We start from the raw sequence: 23,126 nt of genomic DNA, 5'->3' as shown, positions 1-23,126 counted from the left end.
TTGAGATTAGTGTCAATAATCTCTACCTCGGCGTGTACTATATTGCCCTCCAAAGTAATGGCAAGGTTGGGTAAGACACCGAAGGGTCGCGGATCACGCCCATCGAAAGCTTCCAAAGTGTTAGGGGATTGGTTCAAGGTGGGAGAACCAATTTCCTTCCAGCAAGAAACTGACATGATGCAGGTAGAAGCACCATCATCGATGATGGTCATATGAGTGGTTTTCTCATTGATGATTACCTGAATGAGAAAGGCAATCTGATGAGGCAGGCTTGGAACGTGGTTTTCTAGATCAAAACATATCAAATTGGAATCGTAGGATCACTACCCCCAATAGCTGATAGCAAGGATTTCCGCTGAGATAGACAAGTTTGGAGTACCTCGAGAGCAGACATAGCTGATGGCATCTGAGCCAAATCCTCAACAATATTATAGTGTTGAGCGGCTCGAGCGTTGGGATTGTACGAGGAATTCCTTAGCACACCTCAAGAGGTTGGTCGAATGGCAGAATCAGGGTTAGGGCGTTCGATATGAAGAGGGCCAGAACTCGGGGCAGAAGAAGAAGGGGTGGCCTCTTTCTCTTGCTTGGCTATTGGAGCAGGAGTTTGATAATATTTTTATCTAGTAGCCACATTAATAGGCATACTCATCATGAACACTTGAGATCCTCAGGAAGTAGATGATTGAGGTTGGTCTACCATTTGTGTCTGCTAAGATAGAAACGGCTCTTTCAGGATAGCTAGGGTCCCTTTGAGAAAATTACTAACTTCAGATCGTCAGGGACAATCCTTAGTATAGTGATCCTCCTCGCAAATGAGGCACAGATACTTAAGATTCCATTGTGAAGAATCACTGGCACACGACTTAGGAGGACCCTGTTTTGGGGCATCAACTTTACCCTTGCCTTTGCCTTTCTTCTTAGCTTTCGAGGATTTGTTTGCTGTGGTAGACTGGATAGCGTGGACCTCTGAGGTTTAGCTAGGGCCACGTGGATTCTAGGAGGAACTATTGGAAGCAGTGTTCGGGACCGACTTCTGTTTGGAAGAAGATTTGGCAGGGGTCTGGCACACTGAACCAATTACCCCATTAATATGAGGTGTAGCCTGTGACTTTCATGCCGTGAGATCGGATGATAGCCGTGGAGCATTGGGTAATAACTCATACAAAGTGCCAGACTGAGAATAAAAGAGATATAAGTACTGGACATAAGCAATGGCTTGTTCTTCAGTAACATATCGACCCATAGCTATATCGCGAGCAATTGGAGCGATGAATTACTTGGTAAACCATTCGATGAGCAACAGATCAACAATCTCGAATTTGATCAGGCGACGTCTACATCTCCATTCATGGATGTGATCAAAGATGTGTGTCGCAGTATCTTTCTTAAGCAATGTGAGTAAATAGGTGCCAGTTTCATAGCGAACTGGAATCTAGAAATGGATGAGGAAAGCCATGGATAAAGAGTTGAAGTCATGGTAAGTACTTCGAGGAAGCTCGATGTACCACTTTGTTGCAGCACCTGTGAGGGTTCGTTGGAAAAGACGAAGATGAATAGAATCATCAACGTAACAATTTGAAGAGAACCAGAGGTGATATATCATCACATGGGCTTGAGGATTTCCTTTTGCTTTCCCATCGAACTTAGGAAAACCACTCAGGATCTTGGATGGAACCGGAGGCTAGTATGGCGAATGAAGAATGGGATCATTCGTGAGGCGAGACACATCTGGCAACTCTAGTGTGGCCAAGAACAGCAATTGAGTACTGGAAGGCATTGGAGGACAATTGACGACTCCACTGGGGATCCAATCCTTCTATTTGTTTGCTTGGAATTTCATGGTTTTGTGTAAAATTTTCTAGTTTCGCCATTTCCCTTTCGTTCTATCGGCTTTCCTTTGCTTACTGCTCTGGGTTTGAAATTCATAGTAGCAAGTCTGGTCCCAAATTTTGAAAAGTTTTATTTTTTCTTTGCATTCTCGCTCAGCGCGCTTATTTCGCTGACAATCGCGCTGATCAACGTGATATGCTGAGAAACAGTCGCGCCGACCCCCTTCTGGCACTTGTTGTCAGTTAGGCAGTCGCGCTGATGCCTATAAGTGAAGATTAGGGTTCACCCCAGATCTTGGCCAGTGTGTTTTGCTCTCATGATTTCTACCCTATAAGATGTTTAGACTGTCTTCTCCCTGACTAGAAAGCTGCTTTTCATTTGGTTTATTTGCTTGTTGATTTGCCATCTTTTCGCTTGATTTCTTGGGTCATTGGATGGTTAGTGGCACTAGGGCATCTAGGTTGTCATCCATTTAGCTGATTGTGAACTCAGTGAGTCAAGTTGTTGGTGCATTTACTCCTTGCATTTCATTTATGGTCCTTCTACGACTTTGACCTCCATTACACAAGTTTGAAAAGTTTTCGTTTTCTTGTCTAAACGTCTCTTTTCCAGCATAGATCACATTGCTTGTCTTGTTTTTGGTAAAGTCATTGTGTCATTAGTTTGAAAGAGATTCTCTTTTCATGTTTTTCATTTTCTTGAGAATCAATTGCCTCGAAAATTTTTCATTGAAGTGTTTTATGAGAAATTCATTTTGTCATTTCATGAAAAGTACAAAATTCTAGTTTGCTGCATCAATATGTTACGGTAGTTAGCATCATTGAAGACTAGGATTGCATTGGCATTTGAAAATAAAAAGAATTCTCTTTGCTTTTGAAAGGACTGTTCGAGTGTACTTGTTAGGAAATTAGGAATTGGAATGTACTTTTCATTAGTTTATTTTCTCGAAAAGCGAAGTAGTGAAAAATCATTTTGCTTTTGTTTGCTTGGCTATTTGCATTTGATTGTGTTTTCTACCCTCTCTAGTGTAGACAATTCATCGAATTGAAAGGGTCTTGTCTCATTTAGCTGCATTTAGGGCTTTTTCGAGTCACATCGCTAAGGCCTGAAAAACGAGACATTATTCAAGATAAACTTTAAAAAGAACTCAATTAACCTAAGGCACCTATGAAACCTAATGATCACATCTAGAAGGTCTAGCTTAGAGATGTGTTCCAGTGTCTTTAAACCTAAGAGATGTCATTAGCTTTGGCATTAGATAGAGCTAGCACGGAGTTTTTCTCCCCGTACCATCGAGTATATAACGGGAGACCCATCTAGGCTGCAATCCTTTATCCATAGGAAGCCAAGTCTGTTGCCTTGCAAACGTGATACACCAAACACAACATTTGGGGAGATTGCCTGCCTGTACTTCTTTGTTCACTGGGAGGTATTCTGCAGTTCACGGTTGCCTGGTAATCTTTTTTACCTAGATCATCTAGAGTAGTCATTTGATCTTTTTGACTCATTAAACTTAAAAGATCGTTCGAGCACTTTTCCTTTCGAGCTCGTTTCCAATTGAAAGTGATAGAGTCATCTTTGCTTCTTTCTCGACTCTTAATACATGAAAGAGCACCAATTTATTTATGTGTCTTAAAAGTTGATTGCCCACGATATTATAACACCCTGTTAATCTTTTCTATAACAAATCGTGATTTTTCCCTAAAGAACATTTTAAAGCCTTGAAATTTATCTCTTTTTTCCTGTTAACTAACACAAGGTCATCGTGGCTGAACCATCTAGTTCACCCAGTTCCTCTTCCTCTCCTCTATCTGAAAGATTGTATGAGGAGCCTTTTCCTGAATTACCAGAGTCACTCGAGGACCAAGGTGTTGAACTCAGAATCGTTCTGAGCATTAAACCTTTGTCATCTTGTCCTCCACCTACTTCAGATACTGGGTCACCTGTTGATATTGGCCCGATATCTCCGGACAATCCTGTCCAGACTACTAAGAGTTTGCCGACTACTGGCTGTCAGCTTGGATTGGTTATATATCCTCTGAATCCTTTATTTGACTTGTTGTGATATCACCGCAGTGTCCGTACAGTCTGTATGATCAGCCGGGTGTTCCTTTGGAATTATCCTCTCATACATCTTCGGTTGTTCATTGTCGCTTTTTCCCAGCTATGGAACTTGAAGGTGATGCCCCACTTACCTCTCCGGATCAATCAGAAGTTTCTACTCCACACATTGTCGAAGAGGAAGAACATCAATTTCCCCCTGAAGGTTTCCCCTATACAGGGAGCATTCCCATCAATGTGTATTGGGATTTGCCACTTAACTATGTGACTTTAGAACAATTGGTCTCAGGTACACCTAGTGCCTCATCACTTTATCACAACTTTTTTTGGGCGTTTGGTGCCATGCCTATTACAGGTCCATTCACTGCAAACCCGACCTCCCAATAGGCCGTTACCTCAGTCCCGATGCAACCCATTGTTCCGAACCCTCTTGTCTCCTCCGTCCTAGCCACCCGTCCAGTTCAATCGACGGTCTCGAAGAATATTACTTTCAGTTCTCCGATCCCTCCAGTGAATGGGTAAGCATTGCAACCGCCTAGGGGCAGAATCTGAGTGTTTCTATGGTGTCAGGCACCACCAATGTGAGTATCTCACAGGCTCACATGGTTTGGATGAACCAACGTTCTTATGGTGTTATCCAAAACCCTTCTGGTCCTGTTGGATCAAGCAATGTCTAGTACCAACAGGTCCAAAATCTCGTTGGTCTGTCTGGGTCAAGGAATTTGCAGTATTAGCAACCTTACTTGGCTCAGGTTCAGTACCAAGCTCCTTACGTTCCATATGGTTCTCAAGGAATGGTCAATCTGCCTTACGTCCTTCATTCTGGGCAGTACGTTCAGCCTAGCCCATCCACTTTTCAGGGTGGCTATGGCCAGATTCAGTTCGGAAATTTTCCGGGAACTGTTCAAGTACCCTTGTAGCAGCAAGGAGAACCTCTGTAGCCACAAGGGAAACCTTTGTTGCAGCAAGGGTCGTCCATGCAACAACAAGAGCAGATGATACCACAACAAGGTTAACTGCAACAACCGCAGGGGTAACCCTCAAAATAGTTGCAGCAAACCATGCAGTAGCAGATGCAGTATGCTCTACAACCCTCCCAACCTATGTCTTCCCAAGGTCAACCTCTGCAGTCACAGGGATAGCCTTTGCAGCTGCAAGGTCAACCCTTGCAGCAACAGAGCCAACTTGGGCAGCAACAACCCTTATATACATATCAACAAGGTCAACCCTTGCAAGGACAAGGCCATGGTCAAGTCCTACAACAACAATCCCAAAATCCTAATGTCCTAGGTCAACAGGTACATAATCCTTTTATCCAAGGGAAACAGGAACATAATCCCTATGTCTAAGGGCAACAAGTGCACAACCCTTATGTCCAAGGACAACAGGTCCAAAATCCTCTTGTTCAGGGGCAACAGGTTCAAAACCCGTATGTTCAAGGACAACAGGTGCAATATCCATATGTTTAAGGTCAATAGGATCAATAGCCTCTTAACCCGTATGTTTCTTATCAACAACCTATGACTGGATAGTTCCAAGGCGTTCAAGGTCAAAATCCTCCCTACGGCCAAGGTGGCCTATAGTGGGGGAAAAATCAAATGCCATATGGCCAGAACCCTCCACTATGGGGCCAAAATCTTTTCCAGCAGGGATGGTCTCCTTCGGTTGGACCCACTTATCGACCTCCAATGCCTTTCAATACTTAATTTCGGTTCTTGGCCACACTAGAGTTTCCAGATGTGTCTCGCCTCACGAATGATCCCATTCTTCATTCGCCATATTGGCCTCCGGTTCCATCCAAGATCCCGAGCGATTGTCCTAAGTTCAATGGGAAAGCAAAAGAAGATCCTCAAGCCCATGTGATGACATATCACCTCTGGTGCTCTTCAAATTCTTACATTGATGATTCTATTCATCTCTGTCTTTTCCAACGAACCCTCACAGGTGTTGCAACCAAGTAGTACATCGATCTTCCTCGAAGTACTTACCATGACTTCAACTCTTTAGCCATGGCTTTCCTCACGCATTTCCAGTTGTTGGTTCGCTATGAAACTGGCACCTATTTGCTCACATCGCTTAAGCAAGATACTGCGACACACATCTCCAGTCACATCCATGAATGGAGACGTACACATCGCTTGATTAAATTCGAGATTGCTGATCAGTTGCTCACCGAATGGTTTACCAAGTCATTCGTCGCTCTAATTGCTCGCGGTATAGCTATGGGTGGATGTGTTATTGAAGAACAATCCATTGCTCGTGCCCAATACGTAGATCTCATTTATTCTTAGTCTCGCACTTTGTATGAGTTATTACCCAATGCTCTACGGCCATCATCCAATCCCACAGCACCAAAGTCACAGGCTACACCTCCTATTGATGGAGTAATTGGTTCAGTGTCCCAAACCCCTGCCAAATCAGGATGGTGATGGCCTTGCTTGCTTGCTCCAGCTATCTCCTGTTTCCTTCTTCGAACACCTAAAACAAGTAAACAACAACAAACAAAAATTGTGATAATGGACAAATTGTAATTCAACCTACTTAACAAGTCAAGAAGCATTAAGCCATAAACATGTGAGATGACACATTATGTAGGAAATTAATTGATAGTTGCATATATATTAAATCAAGAAGAGATTACAACCATTTCTTGACATCGCTGTTCTCATCCGACAAAACCAGCTTCCCACACACTTCTGTTAACATTCCATGATAACCTCAATAATGATAGTTTTAAGACTCTTCCCTTTAGTCTTCACACTAAACCAAATTCACACTTTTCCCTCACAAACAACTAGAGAGCTACAACTATGAATAGCTTGCTGTTTACTCCAAACTTAATTATCACTAGCACACCAACATTAACACTAGCTTGTGCTTGGGGAAAAGGGAGGTTTATATAGCATGAATGGATGGGAGATGGTTCTTCTTCTCATGGGAGAAGGTCTTATCTCTTGAGGTAGTTCCATCCTAATAGGGGAAAGGAGCCCAAACTTATATCCTCGACTCCATCCAGCCTAACCATTGTTGTTTGCTGTTGTTTACTTATTTCAGGTGTTTGAAGAAGGAAACGAGAGATAGCTAGAGAAAGCAAGCAAGGCCATCACCATCCTGATTTAGCAGGGGTCTGGGACACTGAACCAATTACTCCATCAACAGGAGGTGTAGCCTATGAATTTGATGCCGTGGGATCAGATGATGGCCGCGAAGCATTGGGTAATAACTCATATAAAGTGCCGGACTGAGAATAAACGAGATCTATGTACTGGGCATGAGCAATGGCTTGTTCTTTGGTAACGCATCCACCCATAGCTATATCACGAGCAATTGGAGTGATGAATGATTTGGTAAACCATTCGGTGAGCAACTGATCAACAATCTCGAATTTGATCAGGTGACGTATATGTATCCATTCATGGATGTGATCGGAGATGTGTGTCACAATATCTTGCTTAAGTGATGTGAGAAAATAGGTGGCAGTTTCATAGCGAACCGACAACTGGAAATGCATGAGGAAATCCATGGCTAAAGAGTTGAAGTCATGGTAAGTACTTCGAGGAAGCTCGATGTACCACTTGGCTGCAACACCTGTGAGGGTTCGTTGGAAAAGTCAAGGACGAATAGAATCAGCAACATAAGAATTTGAAGAGCACCAGAGGTGATATGTCATCACATGGGCTTGAGGATCTTCTTTTGCTTTCCCATCAAACTTAGGACAATCGCTCGGGATCTTGGACAGATCCAGAGGCTAGTATGGCGAATGAAGAATGGGATCATTCGTGAGGCGAGACACATCTGGAAACTCTAGTGTGGCCAAGAACGATAATTGAGTATTGAAAGGCATTGGAGGTCGATAAGTGGGTCCAACCAGAGGAGCCCATCCCTGCTGGAAAGGATTTTGGCCCCATAGTGGAGGGTTCTAGCCATATGGATTTTGATTCAGCCCCCACTGTAGGTTACCCTGGCCATAGGGAGGATTTTGACCTTGAACACCTTGTAACTGTCCAGTCATAGGTTGTTGATAAGCAACATATGAGTTAAGAGGCTGTTGAGCCTGTTGACCTTAGACATATGGATATTGCACCTGTTGTCCCTGAACATACGGGTTTTGAACCTGTTGCCCCTGAACAAGAGGATTTTGGACTTGCTGTCCTTGGACATGAGGGTTGTGCACTTGCTGCCCTTGGACATAGGGATTCTTTTGAATTAATAACCGGAGAACCCACAGTATGAGTATTTTTATGTCAACGTTTCAAATCCCAACTGGGATCCATCATCAGGACATTAAGAATGATGATACAAGATGAGCTGCTTTAGAGAAATAAATACTATTGAGGATAAATTTGGAACAATACACTGTCGGCTGGGAAATTTATTAATTTATTAATTTTGTTTTATTAATTTAATTTCATTAAATTAATTTATTAATTTAATAATTTAATTATTTAATTATTTATTTTATTACTCTTATATATTTAATTCTATTAATTTAATTAGAATAAATAAAATTGTTAAATAAAATTATTATTTAATTAAAATAAAATTATTAAGTTAATTTAATTTAATTGATTTAATTTTGTTAATTTTTATTATTAATTTTATTAATTTTGATATTTTTTTTTTTTTGTAAGCTGCGGTATTTCTATTATATACAAACGTCTACAAGTACAAACCTTAGGGTCCTCAGACTTCCCCGAAGGGGAAACAGCGCTGAGGCCCTAAAACTACCAAACACTCAAAAACAGAGCCAAACTGGCCTACCTGGGCCTGAAAAGAGAAGGCTACCCACCACGCAGGGCGGCAGACTCCAAAACTGAAAGGGCAGCCGGAAAGGTTACAAAAACCACCTCGGCTCCCAAGAGAAGAAAAAACTAAAGCAGAGCTAAACCAACCAAACTAGAAAAAGGGCGTCCGGACCATGCCAAAGAAACTATCCACCGAGTGCGGGAACACTTGGTCGACTTTTTTTCCCTTTTTTCTTGCCAACTGTTACCCATCCATTTGGGCCAAGTTGATCGAGAACAATTTGAAGACTGTTTTGGACTGGAGGCGAAAGCTCCTTGTCTGAATCGGAAGGAGATGACTCATGAGATCGTTTCTGGGCGGAGGGAGTGACTGATGCTTCCGCGTGACGCCCAGCTGGAGATACCTGTTCTGTCATTTCTTCTACGACTGCCACATCTTCCTCCTCGTCCTCTTCGCTCGAGCTGCAAGCAAAGATGTCTCCAAATGAGGGGGGTTTTTGAGGTGTCCAGCTTTTATCTTTTGGTTTGGATTTTGCTTTCTTTTTTTTGAATGGCATTGATGGGCACGAACTTTGAAGGTGCCCTGTGAGATGGCAATAGCGGCACCGGAATGCTGTATTCTCATAATCCAGAGGTTGAGACCAATGGAAATCGCCTACTTTGAGATTAATCTGATCCGGAAGTCCCTTGCTTATGTCTATTTCTGCGCAAATTCTGGCATAGGTGTACATTCCTTGAAGCGCTCTTGACTGATCTGTTTCAATGTAACGGCCTAAGGAGTTGCCGATGGCTTCAAATACAACAGAACTCCATAAGTGCACCGGAAGGTTAGGGAGTCTGACCCAGATCGGGAGTTTGGTGATGACTGCAGTGGACGGATCAAACTCTGGGAACCACGGAGTGAGGAACAGACCCGCTGAATTCCAGAACCAAGGGCCTTTAGTTAAGACTCTTTGGTAATCATCACTGTCAAAAAACAGTGTTATGAAGAAGCCTTTAGAGCATAAGAGAATCCTGCAATTGTCGGTCCAATTTGCATTGATCCAGTGGTGTAGATCTATTGTGCTAGGCCAAAGCCCGTTGAACCTGCAGATGATGCCACTTTCTGCAAAACTCTGATAATGCCTGTCCAAGATTGGATGAGCTACTTCAATGGAAGGAATGTCCTCCGCCTTGTCCACTAAGAAGGGTTTGGGAGCTGGAGCAGGGGAAGCTTTTTCCTTGGGCTTCTTGGAATGGACTGCATCTTTATAGGAGAAGGCTGCCGCGGAAGCTGAAGATGGCTGTCCAATAGCACCCCCTCGCAGACGCATGGACAGGGTAATGGAGACATTTCTTTGAATATTATACCATGACAGGGGATAGTTATCTTCCAGTTGTTTACCTTCATAAAGAAGACGCTGATACATTGATGGAATCCCCGTCCTTTTTTCCATGAGTAGTTTTAGCTCCTGCACCAGATCTGTAGCTCTCACCCATTGCAGTATTGACTTGCCAGAGAGGTGTGCAATCAATATCTGGAATGGTTTTGACATTTCTGGTTTCTGCTGGCTGCCATACTCCTTTTTATCGCACTCCGTTTGCGCTGAGACAGAGAGCGATCCCCTGTTTGGGCTACAAATCCTCTGAGGCGTTTTGTCAAACATGTCGTCTGCATCCTGTTTCAGTTGTCTTTCCCCGTACTTGTGAAGTAGGGGATCAGACTTTCCCCTGGTAAGAGTGACGCCGTCTTTCTTCCTCCCGAACCCCAGTGAAGCCGTCCCTGCGAGATCTCTGCCATTTTTGTGCATTTCATGGCTAACCGCCATGGGGTTCATCCTCGACCTGGAGCTCCGATTCTTGCTAATGGAATGTAGCCTCGAGAGCCTCAATGAGAGCTCCGGCTTGAAGGCCATGACAGTTTCGTGGCTGTACGAAATCTGGGTTTCCAACCCTGGCATCTCCTCCCCCTTGCGGGCCGACTGATGATACATCGCATTTCCCAGACAAGCACGGGAAGGGAGCGCGTCTGTGATTGATAGAGAAATACTGCGAATGTCGTTTCTGTATTCACTGATGGATGGCGGCGCCTTGCCATCTCCTGCAACACCAAAGACAGACGGGGATAAGGCGGCGGCCATGGTTAACAGGAACCCTCGTTTACAGAAAAATCGCCGGAGCTCAAAAAATCCTATCAGAAAAAGATCATTAATTTTGATATTTTATTATAACTTATTAACTTTATTAATACTATTTTATTAATTTTATTGTTATAATTAATAATCCTTACTATTAATTAATTAATTAATTAATTATGAATAATTAATTAATTAATTAATTATGAATAATTAATTAACGGGATAATTAATATAATCATGAGTATATATATATATATCAACATTTATTAATTATGATTTTAATTATTAATGGGATAATTAATATACTAATTAATATATATATATATATCCTCATTTATTAATTATTATTAATTATAATTAATTTCTATATATTAATTAGTATATTCATTAATGAGTTAATTAATATATATTAATTAGAATATATATCCTCATTTATTAATATCTAAGAAACTATCAAACTCCTCAATTATTAATTAGAATATTAATTAGTATAATAATTAGTATATATACCCTAATATACTAATATTATGAATTAATAATCCCTAATAATTAATCTATTAATTAATTAATTAGTTATGAATAACTATAATTAATTAATGGGATAATTAATATACTACTTAATATATATAAATCCCCATTTATTAATTATAAGTAATTAATATGATGGTTAAAATATTAGAAATTCCTATATTATGATGAATTTTAGGGTTAATTATTAAAATAGGGTTATTAGAATATTTTACCTGCTTACCTATTATACCTGGGGTGAGTTTGCGATCTTGCTTCCTTGATCAAGGGCAACCAGCTCCTGCTAATCTCCATACCGTTATCTCTGTGTAGATTATGAGGATGCTTGATAATTTCAAGCGCTTCTCTGACATAGGGATTCTGTACCTGCTACCATTAGACATAGGGATTCTGTACCTGCTACCATTAGACAAAGGGATTCTGTACCTGCTAACATTAGACATAGGGATTCTGTACCTGCTGCCCTTGAACAAAAGGAACCATCTCCCATTCATTCAAGCTATATAAACCTCCCTTTTTCCCAAGCACAAGCTAGTGTTAATGTTGGTGTGCTAGTGCTAATTAAGTTTGGAGTAAACAACAAGCTATTCATAGTTGTAGCTCTCTTGTTGCGTGTGAGGGAGAAGTGTGAATTTGGTTTAGTGTGAAGACTAAAGGGAAGAGCCTTAAAACTATCATTATTGAGGCCATCATTGAATGCTAACGAAAGTGTGTGGGAACCTGGTTTTGTCGGAGGAGAACAACGACATCGAGACAATGGTTGTAATCTCTTCTTGATTTAATATATATGCAACTATCGATTGATTTCCTACATAATGTGTCATATCACATGTTTATGGCTCAATGTTTCTTGAATTGTTAAGTAGATTGAATTACAATTTATCTATTATCACGGTTGTTGTTTGCTGTTGTTTACTTGTTTTAGGTGTTCGAAGAAGGAAATGGGAGATAGCTGGAGCAAGTAAGCAAGGCCATCACCATCCTGATTTGGCAGGGGTCTGGGACACTGAACCAATTACTCCATCAACAGGAGGTGTAGCATGTGACTTTGATGCCATGGGATTGGATCATGGCCGCAGAGCATTGGGTAATAACTCATACAAAGTGCTAGACTGAGAATAAACGAGATCTAAGTATTGGGCATGAGCAATGGCTTGTTCTTCGGTAACACATCCACCCATAGTTATATCACGAGCACTTGGAGCGACGAATGGCTTGGTAAACCATTCAGTGAGCAAATGACCAGCAATCTCGAATTTGATCAGGTGACTTCTACGTCTCCATTCATGGATGTGATTGGAGATGTGTGTCACAGTGTCTTGCTTAAGTGATGTGAGTAAATAGGTGGCAGTTTCATAGCGAATCGACAATTGGAAATGCGTGAGGAAAGCCATGGCTAAAGAGTTGAAGTCATGGTAAGTACTTCGAGGAAGCTCGATGTACCACTTGGCTGCAACACCTATGAGGGTTCATTGGAAAAGACAGAGACGAATAGAATCATCAACGTAAGAATTTGAAGAGCACTAGAGGTGATATGTCATCACATGGGCTTGAGGATATTCTTTTGATTTCCCATCGAACTTAGAATAATCGCTCAGGATCTTGGACGGAACTGGAGGCGAGTATGGCAAATGAAGAATGAGATCTTTCATGAGGCGAGACACATCTAGAAACTCTAGTGTGGCCAAGAACGAAAATTGAGTATTGAAAGGCATTGGAGGTCAATATGCAGGTCCAACTGGAGGAGCCCATCCTTACTGGAAAGGAAACGGGAGATAGATGGAGCAAGCAAGAAAGGAGCCCAAATTGACATCCTCGACTCCATCCGGCCCAACCATTTACCAAACTTTCGTTACAAAGCTTCTAGAGCTAGAAGCTTCGGCTCCTTATTTAAAAATTTTTCCAAAAGAGGATCGACGCGACTAGAACAAGGCTCAGTCACTCTGGTCGGCGCTAGGGACAGTTCTAACCCTTGCATATCGGCGCGAGGAGAACAAGGTTCATTAGTGCCGGTCTTGTAAACTGGGAAAAACAAAATATTTTTGGGAAATGATGCAAAAGGGAATTGTTCTGCTCATGAAGAGGGATACAATGGGAGTTTCTTCATGAAGGGAAAGCATGTAGGGTTCACTGTAGAGGTCCTCCAGGATCAAGGAGCGAGGAGTACAGGGACAGTGAAAAAATGCTGTGTAACATGAAGTTTCCACTTGATGTCCATGTTGTGCAATTGAAAAGCTTTTAAATACTAGGTACATTGTCTGTAGACATGATTACCTCCTACGATAGTAGATTTAAATTTCTTTGTTGACGTAATTTGATTGCAGGGTAATAGGAGTCAGGTGTTTGCAAGGTTAGGGAACAGATGGTTCGAAAGGCAAATGGGAGGGCTACAATGAGAAGCAACATGGGCAATAACTGACAACAAAATAATAAAATTTAAACAAAGAGAAAATACACAGAGCGGGCCAACACAATGCTTCACAATGCATGGTGTTAGAAAATTATATATTACGGAACACATAAAATATTGCAGAAATATAAACACAGAAGACGCATAAAACAAGAGAGACACAGATATACGTGGTTCACCCAGTTTAGGCTACGTCCACGGAGAAACAACCAATCCTTCCTTTTATATTATCCAACAAACTGAAGAGATACAGCCTACAACAGATCCACTGTAACACCCTCTTCGCTCTCAATCTCCTCTCTCTTTCTCACTTAGAATATAGATCTACATAAACGCAATACAATTCCCTCATATATAGTGAGGGGTTTCCTTCTAGGGAAAAAAACCCTAAATTAAACATAACTTCTACCGTCAAATCTCCGCCTAATGAACGACCCAGATTGACTAGAAATTACTATACTTTTACAAGGCAATTTTACATCTATTCTTAGGTTCGGGGGCGCTGCCCCCGAAACCCCCCGCAAGGGGGGGGGGGGGGGCTCCCCAAAGGTCACAGCTGCCCCCCCCCCCCCCTCGGACCCCCCTGCTGCGAATATTTTACGGGCGGAAACCGAACTGGGGTCCAATGTGGCAATACCTTTGAATACAGAAGATAATCAAGATCCACACCCAACACATGGGAATCCCTAATCAGAGAAACTAAGGAACATAGAACAGATCCCATTACATATGAGGAGTAACAAAGAATGACTAGAAGCCAAAGTAACAGAGAATACTGCGTACAGGGAATAGGAATATCTGAGAGTAGGAGCACCCACTAGAGGAAATCTAGCTTACACAGAAGTGCACCAATAAGCAAGAATGAATGGGCTAGTGGGATTGACACAAGACGAACTAATTGGAATTGAGCCCTCGTCAAATGATTGTGAGGTAGGTCTAACCCAGGTGGGGTAGTGAACCTTGAATTCACACCTGCTAACACTATGCAAGGACATATTGAGATCACAAATGCTACTAATAGAGATGAGAAGCCAATTCCAGTGGAAATTCTTAGAGAATTCTATTAATTTCTCGTGAATCAGTAATGGGTGCCATTGAGTACAGTTGTACAAAGGCTCACAATGCTCAGACAAAGGAGAATGCTGGAGGAAGGAGAAAACGAAGGCCATTAAATCAACCCAAAACTTAGAAATTCTACACACAAAGACTATTAGATCATAATTACACTTCATAATGGCACCCATCCTGGATACCATCAATAATCCTCGTGCAAGGTCAAGTTAAGGCTGAGTATGTCACCCTGTCTCAGATCTTAATGCGTCTGACATCCTTGGTGGAATTTCTGTTGCATGGGCCAGATCCTCACAACAAACCATGATACCCTGCATTAATCATCACCTCTTTTGCTTGTGGGAACAAGTATTTAGACCATAATATGGATTGGGGAAGCTTAGAGAGGGGCTTCCAATCATATACATTATAACCAAAGTGGATAGGAGAGTGATGGGACGTTTCTCCATCCAGTAGAACCATTTATTTCAGTCTGGCCTGCTTTTAGAAGGAAAGCAAGATTAACATGTCTATTTGCTTCCAAGTTTTGGCATCTAAGGACATGAAAGAAGGACTTGAGGGGGAAGAGATAAAGGGCACGAGTAATTCTTTGAAGGAGAAGCTTGAGATGATTGTTTTTTGGGAAAGAGCCTTTGCACAAATACTGTAATGTGAGGAGGGAGTCCCCAAGGAGTATGATTTGAGAGAGATCCATATCTTTCAGCCAACTTAATCTAAGTAAGAGGCCATACATTTTAGCTTGATTATTGGTCCTCTTCCCAAGCCCCAAGAGTACTTAATAGTTGGTTTTCCATCAGGGTTAAAGAGAACCCCTCCCCCTCCTACCACCCCTATCTAAGTAAATTATATTATGAAGCACGAACTTTGATTTTGATAGTGCATGATTTTGTTTGAATAAAGTGGTTTATGTCTCTCTTTCTTATTTGGAGCGTAGAAGGAGTTGTTATATCATATTTTAATCGTTTCATTAATGAACATTTATAATCACTTTTCCTACATATATACATACATACATACTCAGACATATATTATGGTTATATTTAATTTTGATATTGAGGACTTCTTTTGGAATATTGTGTAGATTTGTAGAGGTGTCCAATATTTTGGATGAACATTTCAACCATCTTTAATGACAAAAAACTTAGATTGAAGTTTAGAAAATTGCAATGTTTATGAATATGAATATTAATTTATTTTAGAAGGTTAAGATTAAATTAGAATCAATAAAATAAAATGATAAAAATTAGTCAAAATAATAATAAAATAATAAAATTTGGTCAAACTAATAAAATAAGGATAATTATATATATTAAAAATAGATAAAGGTCAAACTAGAATTAATATCTAAAAGATAAGGGTTAATAATTTAAATTTTAATATTAAAATACTAAAAATTAAAAGAAGGAAAAAATTATTAGTAAAAATAAGGTCAAAGAAGTATAAAAACAAAATTATATATATATATTAGTGATATTAGTTTTGATTAAAGGTTATTTAACTTATTTTAATAATTTCTTACGGCTAAATCACTTATTGAAAAACTAGCTAGCTGTTATGTTAGTTTTGATTAAATGTTATCTAATATTAATATCTTTAATAATTTAATTTTTAATAATTAATAATTAATATAAATTATTTAATAAATTCTTACGTATTGATTACATTAGTCATAATTTTTTAACCAAAAACTAGTTATTAAAATTAGTTTTTATTAAATAATATTATAGTCTTAACAGTTCTAACTTGAGGCATGTTGTCTTTGTTTAATTCCATTGGTTGATATGCTTTTTTCACCTTGGTCTTGAAGATGAACCTCATTAGTAAGTTCGAAACATTGACCAAAAAATAATTCTATGTGATTAATCTGAAAGTCAGTCTCAACGATCATTATGAATCACAACAGTCTCACATAAAAAAGAAGTTGGAATTAGAATAAGGAAGCATAAAAATAAAATAATATAAACTTGTTTAAGAAAATAAAATAAATTGAGAAAATGTAAAATGAAAAGAATTAAATTAAATTACTCTGAAATGAGAATAAAATAATCAAGCAATAAATTATGTCAAATTGATAATAATATTAAAGAGAAAGAGTTAATTATTTGTATCAACCTCAGGAGATTTGATTTATTTGGGTGCTTGTTGGATTGAGAGTTAAGATGGATACAGGCTGGTTTAATTTCTTTCTTTAAGACTACATTCCACATGAATACCATGGGTCAATACTATGGGTTGTCATGAACTTGAAACTCAAAAACCACTGGTAACTTGACCAAGTCAAGTTTACCTTATTATTTTAGTTTAAAGTTAATCTTAATTTAACTTATTTTTTATTTATTTTATTTGACCAAGTAAAAATGTTTAAAGAAGGGCTATTTTTATTTTATTTTTTTATAGTACATTACATTACATTACAACATCTCTACCATACTTGGCTAGGGAGCGCATCTTGACAACAAAATAAAAATAAAATATTTATAAAATATTTTGAAATGAGTTATGGTTTTTGAGCATATGGTATTGATAAGCACATCTTGACAACAAAATAAAAATAAACTATTTATAAAATATTTTGAAATGAGTTATGGTTTTTGAGCATATGGTATTGATAAGCCATGGTAATGGCTCATGGTATTGTAACAAAACCTATTTACAAGTTAATAATATCCATAGTAAAATGAGGGTGAATATCCATGGTTAAGAATCTTGTTATATTGAAGTTTATTGTAAGTATTAAGTTTTAATTTAAAAATGTTATAGATATTTTATAAATAAAATATTTTGATTTTTGAAATGAGTTATGGTTTTAGGGGTGGCAGGAGGGGGAGGGTTTCTCATTAATACTGAGGGAATCATTGAAACTATATACTCTTGGGGTCTTGGGAAAAGAACAACTCAGTCTCCTTCACGACTTGCTAATTATAAAAGGTAAAGGTGTAATGGACCTATATATCCTTAGAGACTATGATATCAATTCAATATCTGACAAGTGAAAAGAACCCAAAAGATAATAATCTGAATAGGATTCTCCAGAGAATACGAGAGACCCTAACTTCACTTCGTTCTAAGGATTTCTTTCACATCCTTAGAGCTCTCAATTAGGAGGCTGACACAAGGGCAAATCATGCTAGTTCTCCAATAGTCAGATATTGAAATTAATGGGGATAAATCCATGTGCCTAATCCCTTAAGTGATAAGGAAGGGTCTTATTAAAATCCACTGGAGCATTTTCGCTTCATCCCTATGTAGTAACCTCTTCTTATCATGATATTTTTATCTCCGAAGTCTGTCCTTGAGTGGAATGATGAAATGGAGCACCGAAAAATATATTTGCGATGGTGTGGTGGCATTTATAGATGTAAAACATGTATGGTGGACTCACCAGGAATCATGCATAGTCCTTAAATTCATTTTCGCATGCTCAAGCTCCCATTCCCGCCCTTAGGAGTATTGGAATTGCAATTCTCACAGACCAATTATGAATCTATCCGATCAATTTGCAGGGAAATTAAATGTCCAAGAGGATGAACTTGTGTGGAAACATGGTTCAGGAGGTTTTAAAAAAGTTGAAGGTTCAACAGACTCGCTCAACATGGTTTCTCTTTGTAACGAGGTTCACTCTTCTCACCTGGATTTTATGTTGGATGTGTTTTTGCAATCAAAGGTGGCGTTTAAACGACTTTTTCACTGAAAACCCTACAAAGAGTTTTGCTCAAATCTCTTGCAATTATGTGGTTTGAAGACAGGGGTGCCCAAGCATCCCATTTTGTGGGTCAATTGGAATTATGGGCTTACTAGAGCACACAAAATTTCCAGAACTCTGAAAAGCTCCAGTCCTATGCACGTCGACTTGATAGATAATGAAGGTAAAACAACTTTCCATATTCGTATATATGAAATTCTCCCTTTGGAAGGTTTTATCGGGAATTCTGGGTTTTTCCTAAGACATAATTCTGCTCAAGAAACTTCTTTGAAGGAATTATCAAATTGCTTGGTTTATCGGGTTCGAAACTGGTGTAAGGTTAAAATTATGGACATTTCATTAAGGTCCAGTGCACCTCATGAAGATAGTTCGAGGTTTCTCTTCCCTGCCTTTGACTCGCGGATTTCTCCAATTCATTGTAGCATCATGTTTTCCAATTATGACTTAGACTCTACAAACAACCCTTGCTTGCATTGCTTGACAACACACGATGCTTTCCACAAAGCCAACTATGACCTGCAAATAAAATTTTGTCAGATGTCTCATACTCAAATTGAACTTTCTGATAAAGTTTTGGCTTTCCAATCTCAACTTTCGCACCCGGTGGATGATACCCTCAGGAGTATCATTGTTTATTTGCAACTAAACATATACAATGCAGTGACTCCAAACATGCAGGAGGAAGAAAAGGAGGCTCAAGCTTTTGAGTTGAACATTCCTGATCCTGTCAATGAATAACTCTGTGTCCAGTTTGTTGCAAAGTTTTGTTTATTTGTATGGTATCATAGTTCTTCAGATTTTATTGCGTTAGCTATGTTCATGTATGTTTATCAAATATGTATAATCTCTTATATATATATATATATATATCAATGTTGTCTGTCATGAGTTAACCTCGGTTATATTTCATAAGTTTATGAGTCTGGGTAATTGGTCTCTTTAGCCTAGTACAATGATCTATTGAGAATTATGAAGATGTATCCCCCATGTATTTTGATGCAACTGATCAGGTGCTTAGAATTATGCTCAAAAATAAAAGTCATCAAAATGGTGTGGATCCTGAACGACCATGTAGTGATCGTCATTCTGAATCCGACGCAACTTGTTTCACGTGAAATGGACTCCGTATGACTCCATAAATGAGTTATCTCCACTTTGTCAAACCGGGGAATTTAAAAAAAAATGGACAACCTAGTCAACAGTCTGTACTGCTGACATGGTAGGGTATGTGGTAGTTGACTTGGTCAAAATTCCCTCAGTGAATTAGGTCGTGATAAGTGGCACCTTTGTATTGGTTGAAATCCACGATTTTCTATTAGTGGGAATGATGGCCAATCATGGCTGACACATGGCCCAGCTGGAGGCCGCTACGTGGCAACCCGGGAGGCCACCAAAATCTTGTTATAGACTGGGCGGAGGCAGCAGGGGTCGAACCCCTGACCTCACTACACACAACGGAGTTCAATACCATTGCACCACATGGTTGCCACTTAACCTTATTGAATGCGCCCAATATTTAAACTTTATTGCCGCAATGGTTGGGGGGTAGGGCGGACTTAGCCACCCTCCATATGAACACCCGCATGACCGCTAGCCTTAACTGCCACCACCGACCATCGTTTCATACTCGCCAACACCTAACCATCAAAGGTCTCTGCCATGTGAACATCCGCTGCTGACGGTTGTGGTAACAATAAGATCCAACGATCTACAAACCACCATTTAAATCGTCCTTCCAAACCATGTGATGTGGCCACGTATTAGAATTTAATGTAACTAGTGGCGGGTTTTAATTGGCCAGTTATCGGTTTGACAAATCTGCCCAAAAATTGGGGAATTTTTTGCTTCGATAGCATAATTTCGGGCAAATTTTTAGGTTTGTTACCGGATTTTGGGCAAAATGTAGAGAAAATAGTGGGAAAACTAGGACAGGTCATAACTTCTCCAGTTTTCGACCAAATTGTGTGCAAAAAGAGGATAGGTAGCCATTTTTGGACATTCTAGACTCATTGGAGCGGGTTTCAAAAGCATTTGAGCATTGGAAACACATATTTTTACACATTTGAGCATAATAGAGAGACCCAAGGCATTGGAAGTTGGACCAAGGAGATTTGGTGATGTTGTGTACATTTTTATGCTATTGTTTGGTCTCTTATTTATGTTAAAATTTATCATAAAATTAACATAAAAACTCAATTTTCACTTGCAAAACTCATGAATCCTTAAGCACATGGATAACATTTTGTTTCTAATCTGAGGAGGATCTTAGCACAACAAACTAATATTCTTAATCATATCATTTTGGTATCAGAGCTTAGGTTTGCTTTGTGCAAAAAGGATTTATCTGTTTGCAAGTTTATGTCATGCTTACAAGGTTAAAACTCAAAAGAGGAGAACGGAAGATGGTTGGAAGCCCTGAAGTTGGGTCAAGGGGAAGGAGGGAAAGGTTGCCACAATCTCCAACACCAGTTCATCCTCAAGTTGTAGTTGAGACTCAAAAGAGCATGTATCATGAAGGAGAACCTATAAACATGACAAAAGATGAGAAGGCATTCAGGAAGACTTTCTTTGATATGACAGAGATGGTGAAGGTCCTCTATGAAGAGAGGAAGACTAGGCTGCAGGGTGAAAGCTCCAAACCTCCCAAAGGAGAAGGTTCTTCAGGAGGAAGTAATGGAAAAGGAAGTAATGGAAATGGAGATAAAAATCCACCCTATCCACCATCTTCTTCATCTTCTTCTTCATAGACATCTTCACCCTCTTCCACTAACACAACCCTTACTCATACTCATCAACATACCTCAAAAGGAATTAGTAAATCACCCTTACTAAAACTTGATGTTAAATTTGAGCTACCCATGTATAATGGTGAAGTGAATGCAGATAAGCTTGATTATTGGATTCATTGGTTGGAGGTCTATTGCAGAATTCAAAACCTTCAAGAGGATGACATAAAGATTCAGTTAGTTTCCTTGAGAATGGAGGGTGCATCACTAGTATGGTGGGAATCAAAGACATAAGAGGAGATAGAAAAACACGGTAATATCTCAATTTCTTGGTCTGATTTCATTGCTACAATTAAAAGACAATTCTACCCTCTAGCTTATATGCAAAAAGCCACCATGAATTGGCATAACTTTGGACAACTTAAAGGTAAAAATGTACAAGATTACACCCAAGAATTCAGGAAAAAATCTCTAATGTTAGGTGTAAATTTTCAATCACAAGACACGTTTCTGAAGTACATAGGGGGTTTACATAGTTATCTTAGGCATACTATCTTAATGTTTAATCCCAATAATCTAGATGATGTGTGTGTGCAAGCCATTCATCTTGAGGCAAGAGGGAGAAACACTCTAGAAGAAGGTAGTAAAAAGCCATTTCAGAGTAAAAGAAAAGAAAAGGGTTTCAAAGGCAAGGGAAAGAAAAATGCATCTATCAGGAAAGAAGGAGAGAAATTAACATGCAAGCATTGTTCCAAAGAGGGTCACGATGAAGCTCATTGTTGGAAGCTTCATCCCGAAATGAAACCAAAAAAATTCAACAAGGGAAAACAAAAGACAACTGCAACCACTCAATAGGTTTTGGGATCCGATTTGGGTGATGAAACTAAAATTACAACCATGGGTATAAAAGGAAAATAATCCATTGCTAGCACTAGTACTTAAAATTCACACAATGAAACTCGAAATGAAAAGAAGAGGATAAAACTTTTTCACATAAGGGTGATCTCAAAACATATCAAAATTGATACACATTTCGACAGTGTCTCTCAAGCCAATGTTATCATTGAAAACATTGTCAAAAGTTTAAACTTGGAAACCATTCCACATAATAAATCATATCCACTTGGATGGGTGTGTGACAATGTACAATTACCGGTTACTAGAAAGTGTAAACTGGAATTTTCCATTACTACAAATTTCATAGATGAAGTGGAGCTTGATGTTGTGCCATTAGACATAATTGGCATAGTTTTGGGCAGCCCGTACCTCCATGACAGAAAATATATCTTCCATAGACATGAAAATAAATATCATTTGTTCAAAAATAGAGTAGAATATATTGTGAGAGCTCATAGCAAGAAACTAAATCTTTCACTTTTTAATGTGGGGCAGATGAAAAGAGTAGTGAATTCAAGCAAGAATTTTGTGCTTCTAATGATCAAACCCAAGAATGATGTTGATAATGAAGCGTTTAAAGGTTGTGATTCAAAATTGAAATCTGAATTGGTTGATGTAGTTAATCAATATGATGAGATGTTTTAGGAACCAAAAGGATTACCTCCCAAGAGAGGAATCCAACATGAGATATTGTTGCAACAAGATTTTCCTCTTCCTAACATTGGCATGTACAGGATGTTAGTGATGGAAAGTGCAGAAATTAAAAACCAAATTCAAGTTGTTGGATAAAGGGATCATCAGGCCATCTTCCTCGCCATTTGGTCTACCTATTGTCTTGGTGCCAAAGAAGGATGGAACATGGCACATGTTTGTGGACTTCCATGCATTGAACAAAATTATAGTAAAGAACCGTTACCCACTGCCTATAATAGATGATTTACTTGATCAATTGAAAGATGAAAAGTAGTTTACTAAGCTGGACTTAATGAGTGGCTACCATCAAATTAGAATAGTTGAAGGAGACATTTGGAAAACATC

The sequence above is a fragment of the Pinus tabuliformis genome, chromosome 6 (genome assembly GCF_031772625.1).
Source record: "Pinus tabuliformis cultivar Carrire ecotype Pingquan chromosome 6, CPIR1, whole genome shotgun sequence".
Lineage (NCBI taxonomy): Eukaryota > Viridiplantae > Streptophyta > Pinopsida > Pinales > Pinaceae > Pinus > Pinus tabuliformis.
The sequence above is the reverse complement of the archived record's forward strand: the minus strand, read 5'-3'. Positions refer to the sequence as shown.